The following is a 21,890-nucleotide window of genomic DNA, read 5'->3' on the forward strand; positions in this document are numbered from 1 at the left end:
TTACAGTGGTTACTAATTGAAAGCTTCTTGTAAAATACGTATATTTCATAATGCTTCACTTACTTACTAACAACTAGTTTACTCGAGAAAAATATTCAATAATGCAGCATATTTTTCAGCTAAAAGACGTAACTAAAAACTAAATTTCTAACTTGAGCTACGGCTACCGGTGAAACTGTATTATTGACATTAGTTTGCTAATCATTGTTTAAATTCACAAGTAGATGAATTTGTAAGTAGACGTTTGAAGACTTACCTTACTACCTATTTCATGTTATCTCAGTAGGTATTAGGAGTGTTGAAACAGACTCGATTGTTGCCCAAAACATTTTTTTTTTTAATAATTCTAAGTACACTTATGGTATTTCTGTTCCGAGTGGTACTTAAATGATTATGAAATATTCTATGAGATGATACCAATTTCGTTAATCTAGCTTCTAATACAACAGAGCTATGACCGAAAAAGCAAAAATTGTTTCAACTCTCCTTGGCCTCCACTACTACTGTGATACTCGTAGTAGCATTTAAATTTAGTGTGTTTGTTTAGTTTACACATTTCCTATTCATTTGTTTAGGCTCACATAACAGTGTTCTGAAATGTACTACCACCAGTTTGACACTGACATATTCGCTAGCGTGTGCGTAACTTACTTTCTATGTATCTCGCTCGTACTCGCATATTAGTGCGAGCAAGATGTATAGAAAGAAAGTTACGCAGACGTTAGTGAATATATCAGATTTACACTATTAAGGCAGTCGTGGTAAGGCTACTGAACAATAACCCTCTAAACATGTGGATACAAAAAATAAACTATGAAAATGAACGATGAAAAAGAGATACTTATAACTGATATATCCCTTAAGTCATTGCAAAAATATGACGCAACTAGTTATGGAATACGAGTGTCATGGTAGCGATGTCCCTCCGTTACATTAGAATGGAATGTCGATTACAGTCAACATTGTCTGAAAACACGTCGTTAGTACGAAACGAATGCGCTGAGAGATTCTTTTTGTCACCCCCTTTACTGCGTTTATTTATTATCGCTGTATAAGGTGCAACGAGAATTAATATGTCTTCATAAAATATGACGGCTGCAACCGGTAATACGATTTAAATACTCAGTCGATCGGTGCAAGTCCTGGCTATTTGCCGAACCTTTATTATCTAAATTTCACTTGGCAGCCATTATTAGCCGCTGATTTACTTGGACAACCAACCTTCGGCAAAATTTTCATTATGCCAACGTTTCACTTGGTCGTATTGATTGTTATTTAGTAGATTATTTTTAAGTAATATAATATTTTGATTGCATGTCATTTGCCAAATCATACAATTAGTCAAGTCACAGCTATAGGTATTTACTTTAGCATTTTCTTTAATATTAACACATTTACCAGAGTTATGATGACCGGTCTGGCCTAGTGGCTAGTGACCCTGCCTACGAAGCCGATGGTCCCGGGTTCAAATCCTGGTAAGGGCATTTATTCGTGAGATGAGCAGGCTGACGCAACTAGGAAAAAAATAAGTTTTGTATGGAACTTGTTTCGCAAATCTTTGCCAACGAAGAAAAATAAAACGTCAGTGTTATTTATTCTGTCAAGTTTACATCAAGTCAACTGTCAGCCTAATTGTTTTGTTTGTTATGAAGCCTTCAATGTTTTGTTCGGGTATTTCGTGCAATTTCTTTATTATTTAGTGAAAATATCGAAAATAGTGAACCGTGATCAGAGTACAGAGCGACTTTGTTACAATGCCACTGAGAAAACGGTTTACTAAGTGTGAAATATGTGGCAAGCGAACCACTCGAGAAAATCACGAAAAAAGGAATTTTATGGCGAAATTTCCCTTGGATAAAGACCGGTACGTATTGCTTTAGATACTTTTGACCTTATTTTGGTGCAGCAGGCTTTAAACACATCGAAAATTTGATATTTTATATTATTTTTAGTTGTGAACTAGGGATGTACTAAAACTATCGATAATTGTATGTTTATTTGTGTATTAGTGTAAGTAATTAAATAAAATATGTGAAATTTCCTGAGAGCTTCATGCAATATGACACAAAATTAATTCGTCGAAGATTTTCAATGGAAAATTATCTATCATCTATGCATTAATGGTCATTATTTGATATATATTTTTTAATCTAGTAATTATTTAATATATTAATCTGAAATGTAAGTAAGTGAATCTCTCTTTTTGTGATCAATAAAAAATATTATACGACATTATTACACAAATTGACTTAATCCCATAGGAAGCTCAATAAGACATGTGTGGGTACTCAGACAACGATATATACATATAAATACATAGAAAACACATGACTCAGGAACAAATACGCATCACACAAATAAATGCCCGTACCAGGATTTGAACCTGGGACCATCGGCTTCATAGGCAGCGTTACTGCCCAGTAGGCCAGACCGGTTCTCATGATTAACAGACATATAAATACATAAAAAGTTAGAGCACTGATAAAGAGTTGTTGATAACTGGATGCCGAAAAACATGATTTATAGATGCATATTAGCGCTAAATAATCAGTTGATCATCTCATTAGCAAATACTTGGAATTGGAATATAAACTGTAGATAAAGTCATGTTTGTCCAAGGTATGTTAACTGTATGTTTTCAGATGCAGGCAGTGGGTCAAATTTGTTGGGAACGAAGACCTGGCGATACATCTTTCCATAGAAAAGTTACATTTATTGAAACATGTATGTGCAGAACATTTTGAAAATAAAGCTTTAAATAAAACAACACGACTTAAAAACTGTATTAAAATAATTCGGGTCCACATTAAGCCCGACCAGATATTAGTCCACTCAAAGAACTATCCACTATATAACATACAACTTAAATGTGGACTCGATGCTAACCTGATTTCCAGTACAAAATTTGTAGACAGGAGCCTATGTTTCAACCCTCCCCATTTTATCGATATCGATAAGAATCGCAAGCGTGTAGCGTACTACACTATTTAAATGGGTTATGTTGGTATTATGGTTCCTTGACAGTTCTTCGTCGTAGATTTTGGTAATGATTTGCGAAACAACCTGATTCCACTCGCTAGTATGGAAGTCCCGTCTCTTAAAACGTAGTGATTATATGCTGTTTGGTGGTGAGCATGGATATTTGTTCCTGAGTCATGGGTGTTTTCTATGTATTTAAGTATTTATAAATATTTATATATTATATATATCGTTGTCTAAGTACCCTCAACACAAGCCTTATTGAGCTTACTGTGGGACTTAGTCAATTTGTGTAATAATGTCCTATTAAAAAAAAAAGATAGGTGCGACCACAAGCAAAGTGAGGAGGGGCGTGTTAGGTTAACTGCAACCAAACGCTGCTGCCAGTTCTGACTATTTTATGTTTACCTACCATATTTGTTTCGCGTTTTCTATTTGCCAGACGAAGTCATTCAACAACCCTGAATTGAGCGTTTTAAAATCGATAATTCAAAAAACTATGGAAATCTTTTTTTAAATGTTTGTTTTTCAAAATTCATATTTTCTTCAAATTAATATTTAATTCGAAGTTGGTATTTTACGATTACTGACAGAACTGATGATACTAGAGCAGCGACTGTAATGTTTCAACTTAGGTATTAGTAAGATGCTCAACGAGTACTATGTAGATAAGGCCGAGGTAGTTAAACAGGTAAAAATAATATTTATTTTATTATATAATATTATGTTTGACACGTACATGATTTACCACATACAGAATGATATCTCTAAAAAACTGTTCACATATGCGATTGAAAATTATTTGTTAATGACATGAACGAGTTGATTTATTTTCTCACACAATGCATCCATCCAACCAGCACATAGGGAGCTTCTAGGGCTCAAAAGATACAAAGCCTGCGCGGTGACCAGAATTTTGACTGGACACTGTAAATTGAACAAACACATGTTTCAAATCGGAAAGAAACAAGACGCGACATGCAGGTTCTGCCATGAGTCAGAGGAGACTGCAATGCACATTCTCTGCTCCTGTGGACCACTAATGTCAAAAAGAAGTACCCACCTAGGGCGGCACGTATTGCAACCCTATGAGGTACAGAACATTACGGCCCAAAGAATCTGGAATTTCCTGGATTCAACGGGCATCAGTAATGAACTTTAAAGGGCTGTCACAATAGACCAATGCCTGGTCGACGTGGCATTCAAAGGCCCACAAACTACAATAATAATAATAACCAGCACATAAACATTATATATCCAAATAAGTAAATAAACATAATTTTATTTATTATTGGAACAATTATCTTTTTTACTTCAGATTTATGACCATTTTAATTAATAAGTGAAATTGCCTCAATATTTAATAAATGCTTGCTTCGCAATGTCTTTACTCAATGCGACAGTCCACGTCGGCATTCCACCTAATCAATAACCCACAAACTCAAAAAACACACTTAAAATAATTAACCACACAATCTCTCATCGGCCCGCGTTAAAACACCGGGCAATCTGAATAAATCTCCGCTTCCACATTTCTCTCGCATTATTAAACGAGAAAACGAGCAAAAAGGAACACAAGAACAAAAAGGAACACGACGAGAACTCACGAACTCGACCGATATTGGTGACAAAATGTTTTTACGCCTCAACCGCGACATTGTTCTTTTGTTTCTCGTTGTTTTGTATTCGTTTCGTTTTAGGGTTTTTTAATTAAGTTTTAATTTTTATCTCGGAGCTCCCGTTTGATCATGTAGGTTTTAAGAAGGACGGGAAGCTCTCAGTTTTAATTGTAACAATAAGATTTATTTGTGTAAGACTGTCCTGTCCGGTGTTGTTAAAGAGTACCAAATCTTTGGGGCTCATCTTGTGACGGCTTAAACGGCTGGTTAAAATAAATTGTATAAAAAACCGGATAAGTGTGAGTGGGACTCGCCCACTGCGGGTTTCGTACTTTTTAGTATTTGTTGTTTTATCAGCAACATACATAGGTGATGTATCTGTGAAAATTTCAACTGTCTAGCTATCACGGTTCATGAGATACAGCCTGGTGACAAACAGACGGACAGTGGAGTCTTAGTAATAGGGTCCCGTTTTTACCCTTTAGGTACGGAACCCTAAAAAGTGCAATTTCTTTCTTGAGCCATGGCGGAAAGGATTGAGCGCAAAATGTGACCAAATTAATATTTAATAAGAATACATTTATTAATTTGTCTCTTTTAGGCATTAATAAAACTCCTACGTTCAATATTTTGACCATTAATTTTTGCTTTTTGATGATTCATTGATGTCTTTTAATGAAACTATAAATATTTGTACCGCAAGTATACGTATGGCACTTAAGCTTGTAGTCGTGAACATATCCATAAAGGCGTGTCCGTGCAACGCCGGGGTCGTTTCACCGGCTATCGGTGACAATGTCCAGGCTACCTGTTAAATATGGACTCTTAAGCGATAGGGTACACGAAGTTTTAGAACTGACCGCAGGTGTATACCACTATTTAACCTCTAGGTGTTGAAAAAAATTGAAATTAAGTGTGTGTGTGCTAGTCTGTACTGGACAAAAATGAAACTTAATTATTTGAGCGGGGGATGTGTACAGTCATCTGCAATATTATGTTACTCTAAATATGTGACACGTTCTCATAGCTCTACAAATAAGATCGTGTCAGATATTTTCGTTGTGTAACATATTATTTCTGGTGACTTACAAGTTTGTATAAAAATACACATGAAACTAGTTGAAGAATGAATATTGAAACCCTACTAAGCTTTTGCTGTCTGTCTGCCGCTGTGTCTCTTATGGTAATTTATCTTAAAAACGGTAAAAGGTTGCATATTTATTAGAATTAGAATCTGGATTTTCCGATGAAAGATTAAAAATGAAATATTTAAAAAGTTAATGTGTGCCTGAAGGCATTAAATCCGCCATTTGTACAATTTTATATCAATTAAAAAAAAAAAGAGAGAAGTATGAAATGAGGCTGCCGTAACTATTTAAGCATAAAAATAAAATAAATCTGAGAGTCGGTACTGTGTCGTCTGGTGGCATCCCTAAGTCTGCATCGAATGTCTCACTCATCCCGGCGGGTCATAAATTGGGGCTCATTTGAATGTCGATTGTGATCGACGACGCGCGCGCCGCTTTATAACTCACGGCCAAAACGAGCCGTTCGTATTCCCTACCTAATGTAGGTATGCTGCATTTTGCATGTGTTACAATAATTTTGTTTGTTTAGTATCTGTTCCACTCAGAAAAAATATATTTAACATTAGTAAATATGAAAAAATCTTGTATTTGTGTCTGTTTACTTACACTCGAATAGAATTCGAAAATGGTTTTTATTTGGTACAAACACTAACGTAATGGGAGTAAATATCTATTTGCATTATAAAACCAAAATTAGTAGTATTTGAGCACATAATGATATAGCAGAAATATAGTAATTGATAAAATATGGATCTGGTTTTTGCATAAATTATTAGATACACTAATTTATAGTTTGTAAAATATAGAGATACGAAATATTTATTGATCATTTTTCAAATACATCTAGAATTCTAGATACTATCAAAAAATTCTAAACACAATTGTACCATGACTATACTTCTCTTTTTACCTAGTATGTAAGCGATTGACCTATGACCTCCCACGTCAAAGGTCACTTTCACATTAAGTTAAATATAAAGTAATATTATAAATAGGTTTTAGTTATGTGGTACTTTAATTTGATCACTTAAATTTAATGTTGCAGCGCAAACCCACTGCGGCGCATGTAACAGAAATTTGGTGCTTCTGATACGTTTTAAGATTCAGACTGGATCTGAATCCATCACAGATTAGAAAAATTACCTCAGTTCATGAAATAAATCATCTTGCTTTTAAGGTAGTATTTTATGTTAGGTTTTAAAGAACTATTTAAAGGTTTTTGACAAACTTAACGAAGATACTTAATCACCAGATGTAAAATACACATCGTTGAAGAGTTCCGTTATGATTTTAATCAGCAGTTGCACTTCATCAGATGGCACTTTTATGTATGCAAATGCTTGGTTTGTAAATATAATACAAAAAGTGGCGGTGACATAATCGGACAGACAGACGGACATGACGAATCTATAAGGGTTCCGTTTTTTGCCATTTGGCTACGGAACCCTAAAAACGATGACTATACTTCTCAAACAACTAAAATTAAGTGAATAGTAAACAGAAACTGGATGAAAAAATGAAGTTTGGTTACTTACTTACTAGAAAAGAGTTTTCATATAAGTAAATCGTCTTACTAGAACCTGTTTCGACGTCACCGTAATGTATCGAATACGGAATGAAATTTAATCCTAAATAAAACATGTCAGCGATAAGCGGGTGAGAACCGAATGTCCCAATTAAAGCGGTTTTTAATGTGTTTCCAATCATTTAAATGTGTTTCAAATAATTTAAATTTGTAATCGCACGGGAGTAGGGCTGATAATCATATATGTCGCTTTACACGTCGGGGTTGGAATGTAAAAGTTGGCTTGTCAAAATATGCCCCTGATAAAATTTGCCGTCGTAAACTGTATTTCCAATGTGTATTGGGGTTTCTACACCTACGACTAGAATACGAGTAAAAGGCCAATGGTTTAAGTTTTTGGTAACCAAGCAAGGAATGAGTTAGTCACTCTCACTAGTTGTGTGCATAATATTGCAAAAACACTAAAATTAACAATCACGGCAAAAGTATACCTATATGATAGTATCGTATCGATCGTAAACCCCCCGTCCACCCGTGTGTGCGCCTGCGACTAATTACCGTCGATCCCAGCGCCACAACCGTATCATTCGCTTTAAAAATAATACTGATTTCTCTACGGCCGCGCACTTTCCAGTATAATTACGCGTAGATATGGCTCGGTGCGGAAAAAATATGAAAGTCGTATAAAAAAACAATTTCACGGTTGATTTACATAGGTGTGTGCATGGTGTCGACGAGTCCATCTGGAGATGGTCTGAAATTGATACGATTGCGTAGATTGATATGCTTGATTATGGCCAGTGAGTTTGGTGATGTAGTAAGAGCACACTAGTCTGTAGTATCCCTGCCTGCGCGCTGCAGGATTTAAAATTATTTAAAATCTACTGTGCTTAAATACTTTTGTGCCGAGTACAAATATTGTTATACAAATTTAATGCGATATAAAATATAATTTACCTTCGCAGAGATAAAAATTAAAAAAAAAACTTGTGTGCTTACCGACTATCGATTAGTGCAAGGTTGGGATGTATTATTTCATTGAAAGTTCTTCAATACCAAGTAACTTGGTATAACACTTGGATAAAAAATATGTTTCTTATTCGACAATAAATGCAGGCGTTCAGAATTAAGGCCCCGTAGATTTGTGTTCTTCTCTCACTCTCACTGAGCGTAAGCGAGATGGATGTGCGCGTGTGACCGCAAATATCATGTATTTGAATTTTAATTTGTCGTAAGTTTTAACAAAAAAAACGATGAGATCCCTCAAAATTAAGATTGCGCATTCTTAATATCAATGTTCATATGGTGCATAAATGAAAATTGTATAAAAACCAAAACCCAGGATTTGAATAGATGAAGTCACTAGATTTTTTTCAAAAACTCCTCTCTTGAAACCTACGGCACTTTAAGTATTATTAATAATATCTAGGCTGAGTGTTTATAAGTGAAAACTAAGTTATGACCGATAGGATCATAAAATCTAAGCTAGTAGGGCGGTCACGCTAGGTATGGTTAGCAAAACACTTTTTTGTTTTTCTTAGATTTTCCTGCACAGAAGAAAAACAAGTCAAAATAATATTGTATAACCTAGTTTATTAAATTGACTGGATCTTTAAAGGGTTGGAAAGATTCGTAATGTATCTGGCGTTTACTGGATATTAATGACCATTAAAGTAGCAAAATATGAAACAATTTAAATTCACGATAGTCGCTTCTTTATCCATTTCCCTCTCTGGGTATTATAGAAAATATTTTTACACATTTAATGTGTTTTATGAATTTAGATGTTTACTAACGCCTTCGATTTTTTTAAATGTTAGGAGCTGTAAAAAAATTATGTGAAATTTGATTTCGCTCCTAAATAGGTATTATAAAAATCAATCAATCAGAATAAATCAAACGATTGGGCTTAGCTGCAGTTAATAAACAATTAAATTAATTAAACTATTTTATACAATGTCAATATTTAAGTTTTTTTGGATAACCAGTCGTCCCCTTTCCTCCTAATTAACCTTTTTAGCGCCGCGACGTGTCTATTCTGTACACCCTACGCTCTGACGTATCTAATAACTGTCAAAGATGGCGTGTGAGTACGGTAATTGCAAAGATTTAGCCGCAATTATGCTACTTTATTATGGCAAAAGTAAAACTGATAGAGTGAAGGTCGCCCTTGTTGATATTATAAGTATGGTTTGTAACTTTAGAGAGACATTTTCTTGAATCTAACAGGCGTAATCTGATTTTAATAACTAGTTATGAATTAGATCTGGATTAGTTATATATCTTATCTAATTCATAACCTGTTATAAAAATCAGACTAAATGGACCTGTAAATCCTTTAAATATTCGTCCTTGAAACAATACTGTTTATTCTACTGTGCTACGCCAAGTAAACGATGTATTATTAATATAATGAAAGCCAAGATAAAAGTTTAAAATAATGTTATAAAAACTTATGTAATATTATTATCTTAGTTAAACTGTTAAACATTCCTCTCTCTCGGTGTTTATCACGATTGCATCCTCAGCTACTTTGTAGGCTCCGCTACGAATATCTTGAATTAACATGGATCCATGTAACTTTTAAGTAACCTCTCATGTCAAAGGAAAAAATTGACCAAAGTCTCGCTAGTTACATAGCAGATGCACTGCCTTATATGTCAATTTTCTAAGACGGTGTTGTTAGGCTCTGGCCTAATTTAAAATACAACATACTTATTCAAGTAAAATACCGCCAGTGTTGGTGTTGAACTGTGCCTGTGAAATTTTAATTTAGTTTTATGTAAGATAATTGGTACTAACGTAGCAAATAATGTAAGCAAGAAATTATTTTTACTGTCACTAACCAAATTTTGGATCTAATCGGTCTGAAATAAATGATTTTTATTTTTATTTTTTGTTTAAAAAAACAGGGAGTTTGAAGTTTTACCCGTTTTTATTTTAGGTACTTGAGCACAGTTTGACTTTCCTCAGTTATAAGAAAAATGTGAATTACTAATTACCTTTTGCCTGCGACTTCGTTTGCGTTTGCGGGTATGGTTTCTGGTATTAAAACTAACCTATGCCATTTCCCAGGACTTAAACTATCTCCATTATAATTTCTATCTAAATCTATTCAGCAGATTAAGAGGCAACAGTAGTGGTCATTTCTCTATACAAACGTACTCGACTGTTTCCTTCGTAGTTTTTGAAGCTAGAGTAATGATTGTTCCAACACAAAGAGAAGCATGATATTCAAAACTGAAATCAATTAGCCTAAAAATCAAAACTTTCCGACACAGATAATTTCACTACCATTTAGATCTCAAAATTTCGTTACATTTGGTTAAGTTTTAGAGGAGGGAACAGTCGAGTACGAAACATCTTTTTTTGATATTTTTAATGCAGGTTTTTCGCCTGATCTGGCGTTGTCCTTATCGCACTAGTTTTAGGATCCGCATCCGTTAGCGTTATGGATCACCTAAAATAGTTAAATCTCAGCTCCCGTATCCTCTTAAGAGTCTTAAGCGTGAAAAGGTAACAGACAGACAAAGTTACTTTAGTATTTATAATTGTCAGTGACACGACTGTTCTGTCAGACAGGAACTGCGTCACTTATAACAAAAAGATAAAACTAAAAAACGAAAAAAAATCTGTAATAAATATGAAACTAATTTCATAAAGGATAAAGTGGCATTTTATCCCTTTTAGATGCGCTAGCAGAAGTCAGTTCCAAACCAAATAGTTACAAAACCCCCAAACAACTAATGGGCAGCCTTCTTTCATTCTTATCGAACCGCACCAGGATCGGCATTCTGTTCGACAGTGTGTTGACTCTTTTAACATTTTGCTTAGCACCGATTTCTTAAATACCAGTTGCTAGCATATATAAACGGAATAGTATTTTATTTTAACCTTATTGAAGTCGATTTTCTTTTCTATGTTCATATACATGAAAATCATGTTAAATATAAAAGTAACCACCACCACTATACCTGCTTGCTGTAGATTTGCCTTTCACTTCAGTTTTAGGGTGGTCCACCACAAAGAAATTTATATCCCTGCATACTTATATTAAATTAAATAACAAGTGAGTTATTTTCATAATGATTAGCATAAACTCATTACGTTACTTGGTCGGGCGTAAATTACTGAAATATGTCATAATAAAAAGTTTATCTATGGCGCTCCCTCCAGGGTGCGTTGTTACATTTATCTATAAAAATAACTTTTACGCTAACTGTACTTTAACATGGAAATGCGCTAAGTTCAAAGAGGTGTAATATTTGGTAAATTTTCTTTTCAAGTATCAAGGGAAAAAATGAGCTTTAATATTAACTTTTATAGTGCAAGTATGTGGGCTAGGGTTTATATATATATTTTTAGGTACAATGGATATAATCTATTTAAAGTTGCATTGGTGAAACAAGGCAGCGTCGCGTGTGAGTCCTGTTCTCTCTGTACATGTGTCAGTTTCGGCGACAATGACTCTCTTCTCTCATGTGAAAATTTTTGCTCTCGAGGCTTTAAGATTTTGTTTTAAAATCTCTGAATGAAATTCTCTTTAACAGTGTTTAAAATACAAATGTCAATAAGATGCTTTCACATTTTTTTAAAGAATGTGTTCATCTTTAGATCCATAAAAATCGATTCATGCTATTTATAGTTTGACGATAGACTTGTATTATTAAATAAATTTATCCAGTTTTATAGTAAAATAAAGTATCTGCAAAGTTGTATTTTTACTCAAAAAAAAGGTCTCATTCGGCTTTCTTCCCTACGGTTCATAATTCAAAATGAAGCGGTAAATACTTATTTAAAGTAATTAAAAGTAGATACATTGATATAGAATCGGGTTGAAGCAAAAAGCTATGTAAACTTAGCACGAGACGATTCCAAATTATAAAAGGGGTGTTTACTGGCCATTACGGGGTTAAAGGAGTTTTGGCCAAAATGGGACACTCTGACAACACCGATTGTCGAATGTGGGGCGAAGAGGAAGAGACAGTATAACATCTAATGTGTGAATGTCACGACCTCGCCAGATAAAAAATGAAGGACTTTGAAGCAGGCTACCTGGAACCAAAGGATTTCAAAATGCTACCCATGAGCTCCATCATCCGGCACATGGAGATGGTCGAAAAAGCTCTTGAGTAATTAACAGATCTTTCCTACGGGGCTAATTGCAAGGGCCTCCGAAAATCTTAAGATAAGATACATTGATTTCGTACCATTTGAAGTATTTTGTAGGTCGGTGTTATTAGAAATACCATGGTAAATGTTTTAATTAGTGTGTGTAAATACGAGTAGTCAATAAAACATAGTGGGGACACGTGAATACAATGCCTGTGCATAATCCCGAAAATGTGTCTAAAAACAACTGTCACTTATGTATAGATACATATTTTTACTGTTTCCGTACAACCACCATAGAGAGTCAATGAAGCTGTTTTCATTAAGGTGCAGTAGGTTCAGAAAAACTGAGTTTTTGACTTTCGATCGATAGAAAAAAAATCACGAACTTAGGTCTAAAATGCACTTAAAATTTATAAGAAATTATGCACAAAAGCTAAAAATAAGAAATATGCTTCTAAAAATCGGAAAAATCTTTTTTGAGAGAATTAAATTCAAAATCATGATACGGGTATCATGATTTCCCGAGCACTCACTTCCATCTCGCTCACGCTTACGCTCAGTGAGAGTAAGCGAAGAACACGAACTTACTGGGCCTTAATGATAGTCTATCATTTTAATATATCTATTAATTTTATATACTTACAGACATTGAGATTATTAGACGAAACAATAAGTTAACTTACAGGATTTTGACTTATAAACTGGATTAAGATACGTGAACGCGCCGTGGGCTAAAAGTTGAAGTATAACGAGTTGTTGTATAAACGCCGTTGATATTTGTGAGCGACGCTCACAAGCAAGTACCAAAATATTTACCAAAATACTGCTCACAATTTGGTTAAAATATAATTTTACTTGGCGCGTTCGAAGACCTAGAGATGTGTACTGAGTGGATATCACCACCCAAATAGCCACTAAAATTGTCCTTAGATATATATCTACTTGCTGAAAAGTAAGTACCTACATAACTTCTTAATAACATAATTATATGAATACAACTTCACAGCCAGTTGAGTCACTATTTAGCAAACCCTCCAAAAATGCTGCACAGGGGTGTTCAGGACATAGCCATTTATTCAATGTATCAAATCAAAAAGAATGCGTCAAGTATAGTGGACCATTTTCAAACAAGTAGCGCAGTGAATTCATGATGGCAAGAACAACTTAACATATTTTGCTAGTCGAAGCCAGATAAGGTTTATGTCTAGAGCTTTATTTATATCAATGTATAAAACTTAAGTTTAATCGTAAATAATAAATATTCGCTTTAACAGCTCAGTGTAAATATTTTCACTTTCACAGGCTACCCCGGGTCACTGCCGAAATTCTGTCACGCAATGTAGCCATTAAGGGTTGTTTCCCCCCACCCCCCTTCCGCCCCTAGTCGGCGAATTTTACAAACTACCCTGCGTAATTTTGTGGCCCCCTATACCCCTAGCTTTTTATGCGAACCCAATTGGTTGGTTCGTCGAGGGTTTTTAGGGGTAATGCAGTTTTTGGGGTCGTGATTTTTAGGGTGGCTTGCTTATGGATTACAGGACTAGTCTTGAGACGGTGTGTACCAGCTTATGTAGATTTATTAAATATTTATTTACACAATGAGTTCGTGCAGCGAGAAGTGTTTTTTATGTGGTATTTTGCCTTATTCATACAATAAGAATTATTAATACTTCTACTAATACTACTACTACATCATTGACTCAGTGACTCAAACAGGATCTTGGGCTCTAACACAAGAGAGCACCACTCTGCCCTATCCTGCGCCACTTCGCCAGTTGGATATTCCGAGGGCAGATATGTATTTTAGGTTTTATTAATACTTCTAAATATTTTAATGGTAATATGACGACTTTTTATATTTAAAAGAGTTCTTACTTACAAGGCTGTTGTAAGTAGGTATATTTTCTAACGTAGCCGGCTATAAATAAGCTCAATGTGCTTACAAAGTCCCGGCCGAGCTTTGTTTATACTCGCGGAGAGCCCGCCCCCATACAGGGTGTTATTAAGGCTTTAACCGGATTACACGCATTACAGACACGTTTAGTGTAAAGTGACGTTTTAGCTGTTATATTTTGGTGTGGTCAGACGAATAAAATAGATATTAAAAAAGCCTTTTATGAAAATTAGTTTTAGGGTTTTTACTTAAGGGCATAAAACGCAAACCCTCGAAGTAATCAAGAAGTATTATTGAAAAAAGTAATAGTAAATCGATTTTTTTTAACTTGCAAAAGTATCATCAAGAAATTTTACACTATCAACACGAATCTAAAATTTAAGTTATGCTGTGAATCAATCTCTAGACGAGAACGAGAGAAGATGACGTTTGTGGCGGTTCCCGGGTCACATACACGTGCTTGCTTATGATAAGAAATGTAACGTGTGCTATGATTTGTAATCAGTCTTGTCCAGTAAAAACTGTGAGTTGAACATCGTATTTCATTAAAAGCCCTCGTCATCCACTATTGAAGGTTCTGATGTACTGTCTCTAGTACTCCGATTGGATACTTTGACAGTCATAATATATAAAAAATACTGAAATAGACACCAATTATATAAAAATCATAGCACATGCCTTCTCTATCTATAACGGTTCATGACTGTTAATGTGCGCGAACTGCGGCAGGCTGGATAAATCCATCCCATTATGTGATATAACTAATATAAGTTTGTCATAGCTTTGCTTCAATCAGCCGTCATTTAAACGCGGTGGTCTGTGTATTACATTTTTAATACCTGTATATACAAAGAAACTCTACGAGGTACTTATCTAATTTCAAACAGCCTGTGCTCCTCGCCCTTTTACATAAAAACAAACACGTACAAAGAACACATACCTACCGCGTTCGTGCGTTAACGTTATCGTCAAGTTAACTGGCTCCTACGCAGTTCAGTTAAACGTTAAGCACCGTTTAATTTCTGTTTTATGAATGTGTTATAAAAATTGCTGATTTAAGATTTCTTTAACACGCTAACTTTAAGGTTGCTTTGATTACAAAGTTGTGTCTCAACTTGAAATTTACTCATATGTACATTACCTATTATTCACATCGACCAGGCCTGAAGAAGAGGGCTGATTTGAAGCTTATTATTACAGTAGCTTACGTTCATATTTATGCGACTGTAAATTAAAAGTTTTTAGCTACTTCTAAGCGAACGAACTTGCGGGCGAAGGCTAGTTATCAACTTATATCTACATCCCCTTACGATGTATTAACATATTCTCACGAAAACTATAGTTTTCCTTATTACATTACTAGCTAGTCAACTTAAAAATTCATCAGAGGGCACCGTAGCTAAATGGTACTTACGTTGAATTCATGGTAGAATCACTTGTATGGTAAATATGATTAATATATACATATATAGTTTTATCAACTTAACCGTCATAAATAGCACCACATGAGTAAAATATTGCTGTTATATTCCAAGTAATTCCAAGTTCGTTAGTGGAACTTATCAGATGCTAGCTAACCTTTTTCAGATTTTCAAAAACAATTACCCTTCAACCGATAAGCTTCACCTGTGACAAATTAGTCATTTTCCCACCTCTAGCCAAGCGACAATAAACTTTATGTGTGTAATCTGAAAGTACATTGTAATTATGGTAGCTATTGGTGAGTGTTTTAGAAAACAATTCAGTGCGATAAGGGCAATCCATCATAGTGACCACAAATGGATTTTTTACACCAAAGGTTGAGTAGAAATTTAGCTACGCGCAGAAGAATAGTCCTGATCATAGGTAAAAAGGGACGTACCAAAATTAAAGAGTAGAAATACAGGTACATAAATTAAACATTTACTTATTGTTATATAATTGCGCGTATGTGTCTAAATGTCATTATTCACCACATTAAAAACAACCCGTTATTGTCTGTATATGTTCAGTAGTTTTCCTATTGTTCTGCGTAGCCAGATATTATATTGAGGTATCGCAGTTCGTAAACAAACTCCGCCCCTCCGCAGTGCCTAGTACGAGCGACTCCGTATCGATCCCATGCTAATACCGCTATTGATGGTATTGGCTACAGCTATTTGTGAAGTTCCGGATCTTTTCAGGAAGCTTTATTATACTTTCCTATAGCCGGTATAAACCCTTTATGGACTAGTTTCTACTAGAAATTACCTATGTGAGTAACACGTGTGATGTAAATTATGTTTGTTTAGTTGGAGAGTTTACTGTGTTTGCGAATTGATACTGAATTTAATTGTTTTATTGAACATTGACATGCAAAAGGCACACTATTTGATGCCAGCAGGTTACAAGACAAAATAATGTAAGCCTACAGCGAAAACAATATTGAGTGCCGTAATAGGTATCACCTTGTATAATTTTTTTAAGGTTTGGTAAATATATTAAAAGCAAAAAAATAAGTTCATTGGCATTTAAAAACGAATGCGGTAATTCTAATTATGTATATGCTTGATATTTTATAGAAAAGCAAGGGATTATTTAAGAAACAGAGTATGTAATGTACATATATATTAATATACAGACGCTAAAATCGTTATTACAGTTACGAAATTTCGAGAAGGTACAAATTTACAAGCTACCGGTATTGGCGTTCGGCGAACTAGTGGCGCCCCGTAGCGCGCCTCGCCGCCGCCGTCAATGCTTCAGCAGTCGCGTTCGTTAGAATTACAAGCCGTTTTCGGTACTGATGTTGTCAAAAGTCTTAGTTATTTAAGTAGCAACACACATATGTTTGAAAAATTTCCTTTTAATGGAATTGTATATATCGCATCTTTAACGCTAAAAGTGGACCAACTTAAGTTCCTTTTAAGCCTCATAAGTCTTTTAAATACAAAGGGTGGTTCGACAGTTGTTAGCTGCTCCAGCTCTGCACATGTTATTTAAATAATATGTATACGATTGTAATGGATATTTCAATTTGACTGAAGAAGGATCCTAATTCAAAATAAGAATAGCAGAAAATAGAGTACCTAGCAGGAGAGGGGGTGAGTAATGTGGGGTAATGCAGCCAGCGTTTTCGGAACCTTGCCACAGGGGCCTTTTTAGATTTAGTTTAGTTTTAAGTTGAATTTAGGATAATGTTTTTTTTATACATTGTTTCTGACATGTATTTGTTTTTAATTTAATGGAATAAAAATATTTGGAGCAGTACATATCTCTTTAACATAGGTCTAAATCAATTGGCCCTAGGCAAACCTAGAAGGTTAATTGTTTTACATATTAATCAAACCGAAGTCGTGTCGCTTACTCAAGATAACGTTAAATATAAAATGGGAATCAGGCTTGTAGTCGTTACAGGGGCACTCAAATTAAGCAAACAAATTTTAGTTAGATTTATTTGCAACATCCACTGCAATTTTTATAGTTGAAGAAATTAAAAAAAAATTCGCGTTTAAAAAAAACTACTGAAATAACATCAAATGTAGGTAATCTCTCTTTCTGTGTCATATTGTTCCAAGAAACACAAAGCTACCTAATACTATTATGTGTTCTTTGAAATTGAAGCAATCATATTTATTTGCCTATATTTTCCTTATTAGGTATTCCGCTTCCAACAGTACAGAATAACTGAAATATCCAGTCAACATTTCACGTCATCGGTTCCTTAAACCCCCGCTTACCCCATAAAGCATGCTGCGCCCCCTACTGATTTTTATATTCGATTCTTGTACGGTATAAAATTATAAGGCGCATCAATAACTCACAGCTGATATATAGGTTGGTAGCGGACGTATGCAAATGTAGTTTTTTTGTATTGACGATTTACGCGACCAATTACTGATGTCGGCCGTATTGATTTGTATTATTTTATTAAGTAGTTCTTGATGTAACTGAGTTCTGTGGTTCCTAGTGGCAAAGTTTACATTACGCAAATAACTTTCCGGGTAAGAAATGGACTTAACCGAAATTATCATACAACAAACCTGCCAAATATCGAAATAAAAGGTGTATCAATACATTCTAATTTCAGTGCTACGTTTATTTTTAATATTGGCGCTCGGTGCTAATATTCTATGCTACTTAAGATAAACAGTAGCTGCTGAATACTAAAAACTGCATTAAAAATATCAAATAACCGGGCAACTTGTAACATCACGACTTCTACGATTAAATCAAAATCGACTGTGATATCGGTTACTTTTACACAGAATCGAGAACGTACATTTATTAATACGTGTTGTAGTAATAAAATCGGCTGACAGCATTAAATACGTGTAGGGCATCGCATTTATTAGTAATCGATACATCGGTCGGTATGCATATCGATTATCGATTCTAAGCCAGATTACGCGCTGCATGTTAATACGTGCCTGATATTGTAGTGTTAAATTAAGAGCAGTGTCTTGGAGAAATGCGAGCGAATGCTTTGCACTAGTTAGTTAACTACTTACAAATTATTATCCACTTTATGAGTCTAATAAGCCATACAGAAAAGCGATATCGTATGGTAATACGAGTAGGATACTTATCAAGGTATATCACTATCACTCATATTTAAAGGTTTTTAAGTAACTTGTGCGAACACTATTCATATTCATTTAATATTTGGTAACTCCTAAAAATTTGACATTGATAATTTCAATGATTTCGCAAAGGATTAAATATGCCTACCTCGAAAAAAACTTATTGGCCTTCAGTTTTTGATGGTCAAAGAAAAGCCGGTCCAGTTTGCTGCATTGAGATATGCTTTTCAACGTGAAGTAGCCTCATACATCAAGCCATCTTGTAAATGATATTCGCTTAAAAACGTTAGCAAGATGTTACTGATTAGCACTAACCTTGAAAATAACTTTTAGTCCTTAGGTAGCTGACGGACAGCCGCAGGATGGAGAGGCGGTCCAGCTTGCTGAGGATGTTCTGCTCGAAAGGCAGCAGCGACGCCAGCGTGTCCAGCTCTGCGTTCAGGCGCTCGCGGTGTCGCTTCGAGGGGTTACTCTTCGTCACGCCATCTTTTGAAGGGGGCTTGATACTGGAAAATAATTCGCAAGTTATTTCTCTGAATTACTGTTGCTTTTAACTACTTACTAATATATTAAAAATCCGCATTATGAAAAAAAAAAATATTTTCCTAAATCATGTTTCTTAAATATTACATAAGTTATTTAATTCTAATGTATTTTATTAAATATTATTTTAAATATAAGTTAATATAAACATTATCTATAAAAAGTGAAAAACAAGAATGAAATATAGGTACCATCAATATGTTTTTGATATAGATATACAACCAATTTTGTTATGAAATGTGTAAAAAATTACATACTTTTTTTGGATATACTCACAAAATTATGAGAAAGTTTTTATAAGTATGTTTAATGTTATAAGCGGTGGTGGCCGAGTGGATATGATGTCCGACTTTCAATCCGGAGGTCGCGGGTTCAAATCCTGACTCGTACCAATGAGTTTTTCGGAACTTATGTACGAAATATCATTTCATATTTACCACTAGCTTTTCGATGAAGGAAAACATCTTGAGGAAACCTGCACATATCTGAGAAAAAATTCAAAGGTGAATGTGAAGTCCCCAATCCGCATTGGGCTAGCGTGGGGACAATAGCCCAAGCCCTCTCGCGCATGAGAGGAGGCTTGTGCCCAGCAGTGGGATGTATATAGGCTGAATTATATTATAATGTTATATTATTATTGAAATCTCACAAATCACCGGATTTGAGCATGATCAGACTTCAGTGCACCTTCTAAAGATCATCGTTACTATATATAATAATAGACTGTATATCTGTATAATACGTCTAAACTACCGAGGTGAGGTTTTAAATACACTACCTACAAATTGTAACTACAGAGGGTTCTGTTTAACCCCATTATTTAAAAAATCAATAGTCTGGCCGACTCAAACCGTCAGTTCGGTTCGAGAAAAAAAAATCGTTATTTATTTGCATTTGTAAACTTTTAAAAATATAAGCTGATATCCACATTGTAATGTTTATTATTTCACAATTTAAGCACTTTTGATTTAAGAACCCTTAAATAGGCAGATATTTATATGACATTACATACAAATGATTTTAACACTTACCTATTTATGAATTAACCACAAATTACACAAGTAAATTTGTTATCTGTACCCCTAGTGTAAATATTTTCGACAGCGAAACGTGACGTACGCGTTTGCGTTAAGTGTCATTTTGTATGAGATTTTTGACTTTCCAAAACGTCCCGCTTGGCGCGCTGTTCAAAAACCCATACAAAATGAGACTTAACGCAAACGCGTACGTCACGTTTCGCTATCGACTAAATTTACACTAGGGGTACTGTATTCTGCCTTAAACGTGAACTTATTTTTTATCTCGCACCTCGGGTGTACGCTTGCTAACAAAGGTAATTAATACAAATTCCATATCAGTCATATTTCGAAAAGGCTATTTAAAATGACACATCGCTTTGTGGTCAAGGAACAGTAGCATGGGGTCGCACTTCAAAATAACCAAATTAACTTTGCAGTCGGATAGAACCTGAAACGTCTGGAGTTGATTCTTATTTTGTAGGCACTACGGTGGGCGGGTTGTTTAGTGGACTGTAAATTAACTTGCTGGCACTTAGCTAAGCTAACTAGAGCTTGGTCACGCGAGGCTACTTGTTAGCATAAGTTATACTTGGATAAGGAGCGAGCTTGCTTATTGTGTTAAGCTTTTGGGTAAAAATTGTGCTATAGGAAGTGAATAAAGTAACGCGACAATGTTTTCTTTCAGGCTGCCCCTTTTACAATTTTTTATGTCCTGTTTGCAAGTACATATAAGTACTAGCATGTTAGGTGTTACTCAAACTGCAGTATCTATGCGACAGTGTCTACCTCATCTCTCTTTCCCAAAACTTTGTATTGGTATGTGATGTGTAGGATCATCGAATCTCATTCGATTGTGTTGATGATAATTTGCATTGTTATTAATTATTAATTAAATAAAATTATTGTATGACACACAATACATGTAGGTACGAGTATAATTGTGAACTAGACAAATGCCCGGCCTTACAATATGATATTTTCTGTTAGATGCATTATCATCACAATCAGTATTTTATTTAAACATCATCAGATGTTCAACATGTTCAAATAAAGTTAAAAATACTACTTTCATCATTAATTGAATGATTCAGATCGGACCGGCGACCGCTCAAACTTCAATGAATAAAACATCAACATAATTTTAATTACAAATATTTAAAATGTGTAATGCAGAATACCTGTGTAACATATTATTAGCAAGAAATATAATTGTCGCGAAAACACACAATGTAGTAAATACATAAATCGAAAAATATTGTTGTCTGGCTGGATACTATTGAAAATAATAAAATTAATGCAATATTTTATTGACATTTATCAATATTTAATAAATCGTAACAAATCAATTGACCCTTTTAATGCGGGCTAAGTTAGTCGGTAATCTATTTTAATTACGGTTTTTATGTTAAATTATTTTGGGTGTAGACAAAGCGTATTTGCTTTTGTTAATTTGTTTTGAGGCTCGCATTAGTTTCGTTTAAATTAGTTATACGAATAGGGAAATGTTAGGAGATGCCTCGCCACAAATTTACCTTTATGTCGAATAATATGCAGATATGGACTATTG

At 34.7% G+C, this 21,890-nt stretch overlaps 1 protein-coding gene across 2 annotated transcripts in view; it reads right to left on the minus strand.

Annotated features, from left to right (window-relative positions):
• The window catches only part of LOC133534451 (aryl hydrocarbon receptor), a 143,392-nt gene that overhangs the window by 46,669 nt on the left and 74,833 nt on the right, over positions 1–21,890 (minus strand). Inside the window, exon 2 of one of the 2 annotated variants that reach the window (XM_061873572.1) lies at positions 19,077–19,267. The gene's annotated coding sequence lies outside the window, so the exon portion shown is untranslated. Of the gene's footprint in view, positions 1–19,076; positions 19,363–21,890 lie in introns of those variants that run through there. The other variant, XM_061873571.1, reaches the window with a different exon arrangement.

The sequence above is a fragment of the Cydia pomonella genome, chromosome 2, assembly GCF_033807575.1.
Source record: "Cydia pomonella isolate Wapato2018A chromosome 2, ilCydPomo1, whole genome shotgun sequence".
Classification (NCBI taxonomy): Eukaryota; Metazoa; Arthropoda; class Insecta; order Lepidoptera; family Tortricidae; genus Cydia; species Cydia pomonella.